The following is a 9,823-nucleotide window of genomic DNA, read 5'->3' as shown; positions in this document are numbered from 1 at the left end:
TTAAAAATTGTAACCACAATATAGCGGGACGGCATTTTCGAAGGCCTAGAGTTCTCAACAGTGGGGTTAGCCAAAGCCTTCGGTGGGCGGAATAATATTTACAGAACAGTACAGTGTGCATTGTTGACTGTTCAGATAATTCATCACATGGGCAAGGCATTAAACTCTCTTCCCAGCTATTTCTGTTTGGGAATGCTACGACCCTATGGAAAATGTTCAACCTGAATCTCGCTAATAGAAATCGTTCAAACTGCGAGTTTACGTAGGTTAAATATGTATCCATTTCCATGGTCGTCATGACCGCCAGAGAGTGCTGTACAGATGGTTTCTTAATCTCCACAGTGATACGTAATTCTTCAAAGTGACTCAACGCCTTTGCCTTGAGCTCTTTCTTAGGAATTCCTACAATAGATTCCGGGTTATAATAATACTCGGCCATTCCTAGATCAGTGAGAAGATTTTTAACATATGTTAACCAGTCTATTTTATCTGCGCGATCTAGGGTCATACAATCCGCAACGATAGCTTTAGTGAGAGAATTCTTTGTTGAAACCCATATTCTGCGCCAGAGAAGCACGGGTTCAATTTTGGCCAAGTCCTCAATGTGTGCTAGTCCCAGTTCTGCATGTGAGGCAAAAGTGGATACTCTTTTAGGGACTGACAGTAAAAATCTTATAAAGGTATTCTCCGCAACCTGTAGAGCCTTTGTGTGTTTATGGCCCCATAAACCCGCCCCATAAAGTGCGATTGAGTGGCACTTAGCTCTATAGATTTGGAGTAGTTCAACCGGGGTTTTTTTCCCTAATTTCTGGGCAAATTTAATGAGAGCAGCGATGGAGCGCAAAAGTTGGTGCTTGCGCGCTTCTATGGCCGCTCTCCAGTTGAGCTTCTCATCTATCATAATTCCCAAATAGGGGTATTGGGAAGTGGACTACATCCTCCTGGGAGACCTCAACTTCCATCTGGAAAACAACAACGACCGCAACTCCAGCACCCTGCTCGACAACCTCGCCAACCTGGGACTCAAGCAACTGGTGTCCACCCCCACCCACCGCGCCGGACACACACTCGACGCAGTCTTCTCCTCCAGCAAAGACGTCAGCTTCAGCCACGCCACTGAGCTTCAATGGACAGACCACAGCTGCGTCCACTTCACCTTCAAGAGAACGACGACCCACCACCACCAGCAACAGACCGCCCGTAGAAGCTGGAACAAGATCACAGCAGACCAGCTCGCCACGTCCCTGAGCCAACACCCTCCTGCCAGCTCAGCAGACCCCAGCCAGGCCGCCGACAACCTCACGAAGTGGATCAGCAACTGCGCGGACGAGCTCGCCCCTCTGAGGACCCCGCCTAGCAGACCCGGCAGCAAGAAGGCCCCATGGTTCACCGACGAACTCAAGAGCTCCAAGAAGAACTGCCGAGCCCTCGAGAAAGTCTGGAAAAGGGAACCGACACCGGACAACAGGACCTCCTTCAAACTCGCCACCCGGAAACACCACCAGCTGATCCGCGCCGCCAAGAAAACAGCTTTCAAGGACCGGCTGGACAACAACGCACACAACTGCAAGGAACTCTTCAACATCGTGAAAGAGCTTTCCAACCCCAGCGCAGGAAACAACGACATCACCCCATCGCAAGACCTCTGCAACTCCCTCGCCTCATACTTCCACAACAAGATCACGGACATACACAACAGCTTCAACAACCAACCAACGCACACCATGACCGAACAACCACCCCCCACCACCGCCCTCCACGCCTGGACCCCGATCAGCACCGAAGACACCATCCGCTCGATGAACTCCATCCACTCCGGATCACCAACCGACCCCTGCCCTCACCACGTCTTCAACCAGGCCGACGCAGTCATCGCACCCCACCTGCGAGACATCATCAACACATCCTTTGACACCGCCACCTTCCCGGAGAGCTGGAAACACGCCGAACTCAGCGCTCTACTCAAGAAACCAACAGCGGACCCCACCGACCTCAAGAACTACCGCCCCATCTCGCTCCTCCCGTTTCCAGCCAAAGTCATTGAGAAGAACGTCAACAAGCAGATGGCCGCCTTCCTCGAGACGAACGGATCCCTCGACCCCTCACAGTCTGGCTTCCGAGCCAATCACAGCACCGAGACCGCCCTCATCGCCGCCACCGATGACATCCGAGCCCTGATGGACAATGGAGAAACAGCGGCCCTCATCCTCCTTAACCTCTCCGCGGCCTTCGACACGGTCTGCCACCGCACCCTAGTGCAGCGCCTCGACAACGCCGGAGTCCAGGGGAAGGCACTGGAATGGATCATCTCCTTCCTCGACGGAAGAACACAGAGAGTCCGCCTACCACCGTACAAGTCAGAGGCCACCGAAGTCATCTGCGGCGTCCCCCAAGGATCCTCTCTGAGCCCAACCCTCTTCAACGTCTACATGAGCCCCCTCGCGGCCATCGTACGCAAACACAACCTCAGCATTATCTCCTACGCCGACGACACCCAGCCGATCCTCTCCCTGACCAACAACCCCGCCGCCGCCAGAGCCAACCTGCACGAAGGGATGAAAGAGGTAGCCGAGTGGATGACGACCAGCCGCCTGAAACTAAACTCGGACAAGACGGAGGTCCTCATCCTGGGCTCCTCGCCCTCCGCCTGGGACGACTCCTGGTGGCCCCCCGCCCTGGGTACCGCACCCAAACCGACGGACCACGCACGCAACCTGGGCTTCATCCTGGACTCCTCCCTCTCCATGACCAGGCAAGTCAACAACGTCTCCTCGGCGTGCTTCAACATCCTGCGCATGCTACGGAAGATCTTCTGGTGGATCCCCACCGAGACCAGGAAGACCGTCACCCAGGCCCTCGTCACCAGCCGGCTGGACTACGGCAACGCCCTCTACGCCGGGACCACCGCCAAACTCCAGAAGAGACTCCAGCGGATCCAGAACGCCTCAGCCAGACTCATCCTCGACATCCCACGAACCAGCCACATCTCCGGACATCTGAGAGACCTGCACTGGCTCCCCGTCAACAAAAGAATCACGTTCCGCCTCCTCACCCACGCACACAAAGCCCTACACAACCAAGGCCCGAGCTACCTCAACAGCCGAATCAACTTCCACGCTCCCAAACGCCACCTCCGATCAGCCAGCCTCGCCCTCGCCGCTGTCCCCCGCATCCGAAGAGCGACATCAGGAGGAAGGTCCTTCTCCTACCTGGCCGCCAAGACCTGGAACTCCCTCCCGACCGACCTGCGCCTGACCCAAGACCACCTCTCCTTCAGGAAGAAGCTGAAGACCTGGCTATTCGAGCAGTAGCGGCACCCCCCCCCCCCCCCAGCGCCTTGAGACCCTTCGGGTAGGTAGCGCGCTCTATAAGTGTCATTGATTGATTGATTGATTGATTGATTGGATTCTAATTTTTCGTTATTTCAAAAGATGTTTTTTCCGTTTTTCCTAACCCGTCCAGCTACCATAACAAAAGTTTTCTTTATGTTTATAAGAAGGTCTAGATCGCTCATAAATTTTGCATAACTATTCAAGGATTTTTGTAGCTCACGTGGGGTGCGTGCTATGATCACCGCGTCGTCTGCATACAAGAGCGCGGGCACCAGTCGATCTTTTACACGGGGTAAGTCCAGTCCCCCCCGTAACATCTCTACCTCGAGGCCATTGGTATAGAGGGAGAAAAGGAAAGGGGCAAGGACGCATCCCTGCCTGACGCCGCGCTCTACAGGAAAGGAATCTGACAATTCACCCCGTACTCCAAAACGCACCCTCGCGGAAGCGTTGGAGTAAAGTTCTCTGAGGAAGGTCACGAGAACCTCGTCCATTCCCATGTTGGTCAGGACTGACCAGAGTTTTGCATGACTGACGCAGTCAAAAGCGGCAGAGAGGTCGACGTAAACCATGTACAACCTCTCGCGCTTTGCTGAGACATACTTTCCCATCAGTAAGGCCAGGTTCAGGGCTTGTTCCGTTGTTCCGTGGCCCTCTCGGAAACCATACTGAATGTCCGAGAGGGTCCCGGTATCGTCTGCCCACTCCTGTAAACGCTGGAGATCCACTCTGCCCAGTACTTTCCCCAGTGAGTCCAGGAGGGAGATTGGACGATAACAAGTCACCTCCTCTCTATTTCCCTTCTTAAAGATGGGTACCAGAATTGATTGGGTCCAGGATGTGAGTAATCCGGACACCATTGCTGCGTCAAACACCCTTTTTATTATCGGGGCCCAAAGATCTAATCTAAATTTGAAAAAATCAACTGGTACCCCATCCGGGCCTGGGGCTTTTCCACTCTTACTGGCATTCAGTGCGTTTATTACCTCGTATAGGTTGACTGCCAGTGGAATTGGGAATGAATTATCCTCATTTATACTGTTATTTTTTCCACTAGCAGCTTCTACTGGTGGTTTGCCAAAAATCTTAGCGAAGTTATTTGTCCAGGTATGTCCCTCAATGGCTACATCAAGACTTGGCTGGTCTATTGAATCCGTCAGGAAAGGTGCTTTAACCACTTTCCAAAATAGTTCGCTGTTTTTGTTTAATGAGCTTTCATGCAGCTGGTCCCATAATGCCTTTTTTAGCTCTTCTTTTCTCGCTTTACAGGCCAACTTATACGCTATTCTCAGATTCCTGACCTCCTCTTTATCTCTTGTTGTTTGTGTTAGTGCTCTTTTTAGCTTTTTATGGGCTACTGAGCAATCATGGTTGAACCATCCTTTTCTTTTTTCCGAGGCCCCTTTCTGCTTCACGGTAAGGTGTTTATTTACTTTACCTAAGATCGTCTTAAAATGGGATAGGACTTCCTCATCAGATACCTCCATATCTAAGCACTTCAGAATTTCTGTTTGTGCTGCAATTACGACCTTATTTGTCAATTCGTTTGGATCAATCTGCCCCCACCCAAGGGTATAGCCATTTATTTTTGTGAGCTTGTCATATGTAAACAAAGCCTATCATCTTTATATCTTGACGAGATTCAGACTTAATATGGTTCCCTGGTTATTGGCTTTTCCTAAAGGCTACACCAATCCTGAATCATTAAAGCCCTGGCCTGGCGACAACTTCTTTGAGCAAGATACTCTTCATTTAATGTTTTTCTGTGCTTATTACGATTCCCTGCGCAGGAAGTTCATTCTCCCCTTGTTCAGAGGCTGCAATTTGGTTCAAGTAAGGCCGGCACTGATTTGTTTACAAATGTTAGCTTCACCAATAGTCTGTACCGGGGTGGCAAGTTTTTTAATTGGGGCTATTAAACTCAGGAATAGGCTGCCGTCGAATTAGCTACTCCGGACACTGTGTCTTCGTATATATATTTTTTCTTGACGTATAGTGTAACACAATTATGCAGAGATACCATGTCGGCGTCCAAGATGCTGTTTTAGCATTATTGATATCATCTTTTTAACATGCGGCCACCATGGAAAGTGTATATAGGGCTATTTTCATGTAGTAATTTCTAATTTTTACTACTACGATGAATTGTGTTGGGCTGGCATTATCATTATCGCATATTCCTCTTATGAATTTTATGATGACTCTTGATTTAAACTGTAGTTATTTTATGATGGCTAGTATTAAAGAGGTGTGTCGTTTATGAATTTTGTGTCAACTTGAGCTTTAGATTGACTATTTTTTTTTACCATGAAAAAACTGTTATCTCATTTTTGCGTATGCTTGCACTTAACCGTCAAATGGCGGAAGATTGATGTCTATGTTTAAATCCTTAAGGCTTTTCTAACATTACGGGTATATGGCCTTCTGTATAGGCTTTAACGCTGTTTTAATAGAATGTTTTGAAGTACACTTTTGTGGCTTTCATGAGTCGAATAAAGTTGATTTTGACTTTGACATGGTCTGATTTTGTGATGCCTGACAAAATGACAACTATTACGAGATTGACGCAAGGATCCGTTAGCTTTTAAGCTGGTTAATAATGGAAACACTATAATGCTACACAGAGCTATAATAATAGTTTAAGTGTGCTACATTTCATAGATTGATGGAGAAGCCAAATTTTAGCCTCCTTAAGGTTTTTAGTATAACTATCTACATTGCCGTTAGGATTTTTGTTGTATCAAAAAAAAAATACCAACAGCCATATCTTGGTTTCAATTATTGACATAGATTCATATTTTAATTGTGTAAATCATGATATTGTACGTGTGTGTGTGTGTGTATATATATATATTTTTTTAAACATTTTTAAATATATATATATTTTTTTTATAAAAATCATTATGATTTTGGGTTAGTCTTTCAACACCACATATGATATTTTACAGTGTAGCCATAGAGCACAGTAAGGAAGTTACCTCCAGTTAGCCCCACACAGTAGGATTGCTGAGACGTGGTCGGAGGCAATGCCTCCTTTCACCACCACTCTGCAAACGTGCCTCTAGTACTGCGCCAGAAGGCACGTTTGCAGAGTGGTGGGGAGAGGGGGCGTGGCCTCCTACCAGGTCTCAGCAATCCTGCTGTGTGGGACTTACTAGAGGTAGAAGGAAGGGTAATTGGCCCCCAAGGACGTCCTTGGGGGATGGGGTTCCTGAAGCCTTCAATGGTTCATTAGGAGGGCGGGTTGGCCCCCCTTAATTTAATTAAAGGAATGGGCCCCAGGGGGGGGCGGGCATCTGGGGGTCTACAACGGCTCGGGGAGGGGGGATCAACATGCCACATTCCACTTACAATGCCAGTCAGGAAGCGTCCGACTGCTGCGGGCGGCGTCATTGAGTACGCTGTGGGAGGGAGTCAAAGCTGCGTCGATGGATTCCGACATCTATATTAGAACATCGCAGCAGCTAGAGCAAACTCCAGAGCTGCAACCTCAGCAGATCAGCATTGTAGGTTGGTGACGGTCTTTTGTGTCATCAGGCAAAAATTCTTGAAAACATTTCTGAGTCTCAGCTTCGAGAGGGTAGACAACAGGTGTACAATCTGATACTTTTCTAAGTGCCTCAGGAACTTAGGGACACCACGTAGGGTAAGGACTCATTCTCGTAGAACCCAGCAGTAGGGTACAGAGCAGGTCCTGTTGGAAGTGGTCAGCTGGATTCTTCAAGAAAGTAGACTTCCTGCAGCTTATGTGTCCCTATAGCTTAACAAGAAGTCAGCCAACTAACCCTTGGATTCCACTTCTCAGTCCTGAGTACAAAAGGGAGCAGTTTCAGCCCTTGGGGGTACCCTCACAGATCACAACAGCAAGTGCAGTCCTTCTTCTGTCTTCACCAGGTCTATAGGTGCTCTGAAGAGTCCATTGGGTGTACCATATTAATGCACAGTGCCAGCCTGTTGGTGGGGGAAACTGACACTCCCTAACTAATAGGGTGAAAGTTACCGGAGGTGGCCCCATTCACTCTATACCTAAGGTGACACTGAACACTGACAGATACATTTAGCCTAGACAGGAAAATAGCAACATTCTAAAAGTGCCATTTTCAAAATAGTAATAAAAATCCATCTTGACCATTTAATTGGATTTAAAGTTGATATTAAAATGAGTCCTGAATCAATTCCCTAGCTATTTCCAAACTGAAGTTATGCATTATGAGGTGTTATAAATAACCTGGTGCATTTCTATGGGAGAAGAAGCTCTTCCACAATAAAAAAACAACTTTGGAGACTTTTCATTCTCAGAATATGTAAAACACAAGTGCTCATGTCCTTCTTTTTAAATACCATGCACCCTGCCCTGTGGGCATTTAGGGCCTACCTTAGGGGTGACTGACAAGTATTAAAAAATAAGGTTTAGCCCTGGCAATTTTTTTATTTCGCCATGTCGAATTGGCAGTTTCAAAACTATCTACCCAGGCTGTAGTCGCTTGCCTGGAGACATGTTTTTCAGTTTCATTTTAGTGGTGGCACAATATGTGCTGCAGTCCAGTAGTGGCATTTATCCTACAGGCTCTAGATACACCATATACTAGGGGCTTATAGTTAAGCTAAATATGGCAATCAGGAGTGTTGCCAATTTTTCCAAGTTTTAGAGGTCAGATCATCAATGCGCAGAGTCAAAAAACCAGCTGCATCAGTCAGCAGCACTCCTACTCAAGTGTGGAAGGGGCACAATTGTTGCAGTTGGCAGAGCCATAGTAACAAAGACCCAAGACACCAGTGGCATATGTCCTGAACCATTAGAACAGTGGTGGCCTAGAAACTCCTACCTGCATTGTATCCTCCTAAAAAGGGTCTGCCAGCTCCATTCTAGTAATATGCACAAATTTTAAAGATGTGTGGTCATCAGAATACCACATATTTTCCTGATTGATGCACAGAAGAGACATGTGAGTCACTGGTGGCCTTCCCGTGACAGCTGTGATAGCATAGAGTTGCCCATGTTCTGCCTACTCCACAATTGCTCCACTTAAATTGAAGGACTTCCTTTTTTAGTGACAGTGAGCTTGATGTGACCTGGGGGACTTCAATGCTTAGTGACGGTGCTGAAAAAGCTGCAGCTCCACTGGCACATATTAATTTGCTGAGATTTTGTCTATAGGAGACAGGGACTATATGTTGTCCCCCCTCTCCCTATGAGCTGAGCCCTGCTCCAGGACATCCTGGGGCAAATGGATGGGTAACATTTAATTTCTTTCATCGCTTGGAGCCTGGCTTGGAGGAGGCATAAAGTAAATGGAACCACATAGGAGATCATAAAAAATGTAAGTTTATGTTTGTGCTGTAGAACACTGTGTTCAACCTCTAGGCCCCAGCTCTGTATCCTAGAATGATTATATATTGGGGTAATGCATTTATTGCACAGATCCTTAAATGAAGTGAGTTAGCATCTTATATCAAACAAGGGACCAAAATATCCTGCTGCCCCTCGTTCTTTAATATAGTATTATTAAATACATATTTTCCACCTTTCTTTTGTTTGTCATCATAAAATACAAGCATTTATTGGATTACTATTTAGCTAATTTGTGAATTGACAGTAGGGTGCATCTATTTTACACATTATAGGTTGCAGGCAAATTTGTGGCATGTCTGACCTATGGCCGATCCCATTTTAGACCTCTGAGGTAAATTCATTAACGCTGTAAGATCTCTTATAGGTATTGTATCTCGACATGTAATAGATATGCGTAGACCTGCAACAAGTGCCTTAACCCAAAAGGTTTTCTTAAAATACTGCCTGACTGTGACCAATAAAGTATTCTAGACCACTTACACAACTATGGGTATGATCACAAAACATTTCGGACAGTGCTAATACATGCTCTTGGTGGTAAGTGATGCAGGCAGAATTTGGTGTAAGCATCTTTTACAACCTTCTCACGAAAGTGAGTTTGATTCAGCATTAGTATGAGCCAAGAGTCCTCATTAGAGATAAGGGCTAAATTCTGATCCCTGTGCAAAAATGCCACTTGCACTGAGGTCGACATTATGAGTTGTGTGATAATTATCACATGCTTGTAATTTTCCTCTGATAAATTATGACCAGAACGTGCCAACATTTATTGGGGGGAAAAGGCCTGGAAAAAAGTTGAACAATGCAGATTTTGGTGTGTTAAGAAAAGGTTTCTGAATTTTATGCCTAATTTCCCATTGGAAATTCTGAATAGGAGGTATTTGCCACACTTGGTAAATACCTCACTTTGGGGTTGAGGTAGTTATCCCAACCTATTCCAACAAACTTGTAATGAGGGCCTTATAACACAAAAACAACACAACTCAAGCCACAGAGCATCGCCATGTTACAATAACACCACCACAGTAACACAACAGTAAAAGCCAGCACAAAATAATAGCAGAGCATCACCAAAATCCACCAAATCATGTGTACATCATGATGACACAAAACAACACAGCAACAGAATTACCTGGTT

Source organism: Lissotriton helveticus, chromosome 6 (assembly GCF_964261635.1).
Source record: "Lissotriton helveticus chromosome 6, aLisHel1.1, whole genome shotgun sequence".
NCBI classification, from domain to species: domain Eukaryota; kingdom Metazoa; phylum Chordata; class Amphibia; order Caudata; family Salamandridae; genus Lissotriton; species Lissotriton helveticus.
The sequence above is the reverse complement of the archived record's forward strand: the minus strand, read 5'-3'. Positions refer to the sequence as shown.